A 3767-nucleotide genomic window follows, 5' to 3' on the forward strand; every position below is an offset into this window, starting at 1 on the left:
ATCTATCTATCTATCTATCTATCTATCTATCTATCTATCTATCTATCCATCGATCTATCATCTATCACGGTGGTTTGTGACCAGCCATGACTTTGCCCCTCCCCCCAGGGGATATTTCTGGACATTCCAAGTTCGGGGGGAGGAAATGGTACTGGCATCTGGCAGGTGCAGACCGGGGATGCCACCCAATGCCATATAGCGCACAACAGAATAACCCAGCCCAAATGCCACCCGTGCCATATCAAAGAGACCGTCCCCTCGTCCTGTGTATCTGACACTTGATTCTGTCCCAAGACACACCCCCTTGCCCCTGTCTTCCCACAGCCCCTCTCCCTGTCAGGGGTCCCCCCGTAAACAATATTGAGGTTACCCAGGGTCCCTGCCATCAGCCCAGCACCCGTTCCTGAGCCTCTCTGGGGGTCCGGCCAGCACCAGCGGCTGCACAAAAAGCACCACCTTCAACAGACAGCACGGTCCTGCGTTGGTCCATGCCTCCCTGCCTCCCAGCCATTGGGAATCACAGGGGATGCTCTCCCCTCTGGTGCAGCCCCTGTCATCTGCTAGCAAACCACAGATTCCACCTGCGTGCGTGGTGTTGTCTCCTCAGGCCCACCCGGCTCTCATCCCGGCACTCAGACCAGGACCCCCCAACCCGATCTCTTTGTAAAGCTCAGCTCCACAATTCTCAGCAGTGCCGGAAGCTTCCGTGGCTTTTCTGGGCTGGGTGCTAACATGTCACTCTGCTCCTGGGCTCGTCCCCAGCCACACCCAGAACACACAGAGCCCATCCCTGCCCCTGCTCCCATTCACAGCATCCTTGGTGCCACATTGATCTGGCGAGCCCCACCTCTGCCAGGAAGCCCTCCCGGGTTTCTTCCCACCCCAAATCCTTGCAACCTGCAACCCAGGTCTGCAGCTCAATATTTTGAATTCTTCTCCCCCTCCCGGAAACACTCAGCACTGAGCCTGGCACATGATGACTTTTTCAGTGCCTGGATCAATGGGATGGCAGGCCAGCGGTCGGGCAGTGGGGTAAGCTGAAGGGCTCTGGAGGCAGAAAGCCTGGGTCCCGTGTGCTTGGGCAACTTCCTTCGCCTCTTCCAGCCTCAGTTTCCCCATGTGGAGCAGAGGAATGATGGGGATGCAGTCCTCCCCCACCCCGGAGATCCCGGCTTGGCTCAGAAGCACACAGTTGCGGGATCCGTTCATTGCTCCAGAGAGAAGGCACACCCCGCGTCCGTCCGTGTGGCTGACACACACGGCTGGGGGGAGCCCAGCGCTGTCCCCGGGGATGTCCCCGTAGCTACTCCCTGAGCTTGGTCACAGGGCCACGATTCCCTATGGTGTTGCTCGCCCCGGGGAGAAGATGAGAGGGGCCGTGACAGATGCGGGTCACCTCCCGGAGGCCCCGTCCTCAGTCGGGGAGGCAGAACGAGGTGGCAGGTGCATGTTGGGTCCCCGTATCCTGCCCGCCTACCCCATTGCCTCCAGGGACGTGAAGGGGGATGTGAAAGGGAGGGTCCCAGCTGCGGTGCCTTGCACAGCAGTGGTGACAGCAAGGAGGAGATGCAGACTGAGGGGCTGGACCTGGAGCAACACCCCAGGATGTGGGTTGGCGGAAGGGCTCGTCTGCCCGGTCACGGGGCATCTCCAGGAGGGCGGTGGTCAGCTTTTACCCACTGTGCGCTGTGTTGCCATGTCCAGGACAGGGGGACAGGGTGTGCTTGGGTCGGGGGTCCCAGCTGAGCCTTGCACAGGATCCAGCTGCCCTGCCTGCCTCCCTGGGTGTGGCTAAGCGGGGATATTTCCCACGGCAAGCAGACCCACCTACGCTTCTCCAAGCACCATCTGGAGGCTCACATCTGTCCTCCTGATTCCTCCGGGGACCTGGGTCCCATCTGCCGCCTGATCTGATTTGGGGGCCGCCTTCCCAGGGACACACCCCCCTCCCTGCACCGACGTTGGCATTGGCCGTGCCCCGACGCCCTGCCTTTCCTCCAGCATGGAAACATCCGAGAACGTCCGGCCCCGCGGGCACGATCCCCACCACGGCCACGGGCTTCTTCCTGGGGCGATGCCCTTTCTCAGCACCCGGCGTGAGGGCCCCGCCCCTGACCATCCGCATGGCATAAACAGGACAAGGACCCCGAGAAACGGTCTTCGGTTTGGGCGCAGAAGCACGTGGCCTGGGGTTCCGCCTCCTTGTGACCCAGTGTGACTGACCCCTAGCGAAGACCAACCGGCGCTCCAGCTGCGAGCCCCCTTCTCCCCAGACGCTGCTGGGGGGCGTCTTGGCACAGACTCAAATGCCCCGTGGTTTTACAGGGTCCGGCACCCTGGGCTCGTCTGCGGGGTCTCAGGGCCTCCCCGCCCCCCCCGTTCAAGGCCCCCTGCATTGACTGTCAATGTGGCGGCCCCAGCTGCCCGCCCAATGCAGGGCCCCGCTCGGCCGGCCCAGGTGCCTTGGGCCGGATGAGTGTTCGAGGGAGGGTTTCCCGGCTAGGCGGCTCTGCACACTCTCTGGGGGTTTGCTTGGCTGGGTGGGCACCACCCCCTTTCACCCACGTCTGCACCGCTGAGACCCTGTCCCCGCCGGACCTCCGGGATTCCCGACAATGCAGGGACGCAGCGCAGGGCAGAGGGCTCACCTGAAGTCTCAGACGGCCGCCCACTGCGGTGCCTCAGCGTCTGGTGTCGGGAAGTCCGCAGTCCTCATTTTGCAAGCCGGCCGGGCGGACAGAGGTGCCCTGAGTGATCCGTGGCTGTCCCGTTCTGCTCCGGCAGGTCTCGCGGGGGCATGGCCTGGCCGTTGCAAAATGCAAATTCTCCAGGGTCCACCTCCGAGCGGCAGCCACGGTTGGGAGGCAGGGTCGGTAGAGAGGAAACCCGTGTTGAAATTTCCTGTGTAAGTAACTGTCTGCTCGTTGCTGGCTTTGCCGAGGGCCGAGCCCGTGGGGCCCCCCACCTCCTATGAGGCTCACCCGCCGCCCTGCCCGGGGCGGGGTGCCCGCCTCACAGCCTCGACCTCACAGCTGCTTTCATAAGGCCGCGGGGAGACCCTGCCCACCCGGCGAGTGTCGCCTGCTGGATGCAATCCCGTGCACGTGGGCGGGGATGAAGGACAATCCCCCTAACTTAGAGGCAGAGAAGCAATCATGCCCTTCCACCCAGACAGAGCTAATTCCTGTTTTTCTTTTATTAAAAAAAAAGTGAAAAAAACTGCTAGCAGAACATATTTCCTTTTGCATTCTTAAAGCTGTGTGCACTGCGACATCTTTTGGTGTGTGGTCAGAACGGCCCGGCCGTGGGGCAGCGACAGCCACGCCCGCCTTCGGGAGTTTCCTGGCTCACTCCCTGCACGTCCCACGGGGGGGCCGGTCGGCATCCACAGCGGCGGGGAGCGGCGGCGGGCTGGAGGGCAGAGGCGGACGTTTCCACAATGCAACGGGGCGAATTCACCACATTGCGTGCGGCGGGAGAGATGCGGAAGCTGCCGGGAAGATATACCAGGGAATCGAGCTCTGAGCTCCCGCACCTGTGTCCTGTGGACGTTGAGTCACTTCTGGGGACCTGGTGATGGTGTCACAGGGCCGCTCTTCCACGGGGAGGTGCAGGGTTATCCATCGATCTGCGTTCCATAGACTTTCCATTTATCTGAACGTATCTGTCATCTATCTATCGTCGATATACCATCTGTAGACTGTATCTATCTGTCATTATCTGTATTATTCTATCACCTCACGTATTTCTAGGCATCTATCTATTAT

At 61.2% G+C, this 3767-nt stretch overlaps 1 protein-coding gene across 1 annotated transcript in view; it reads right to left on the reverse strand.

Annotated features, from left to right (window-relative positions):
* Window positions 1-3124, reverse strand: part of P2RY8 (P2Y receptor family member 8) — a 36346-nt gene extending 33222 nt beyond the window's left edge. The window contains exon 1 of the mRNA XM_035029643.1: window positions 2649-3124. The gene's annotated coding sequence lies outside the window, so the exon portion shown is untranslated. The remainder of the gene's footprint in view (window positions 1-2648) is intronic.
* Between the last annotated feature and the right edge of the window lie 643 nt (window positions 3125-3767).

Source organism: Mirounga leonina, unplaced genomic scaffold (assembly GCF_011800145.1).
Source record: "Mirounga leonina isolate KUSES-001 unplaced genomic scaffold, KU_Mleo_1.0 Mir_268, whole genome shotgun sequence".
In the NCBI taxonomy this organism is placed as follows: Eukaryota; Metazoa; Chordata; class Mammalia; order Carnivora; family Phocidae; genus Mirounga; species Mirounga leonina.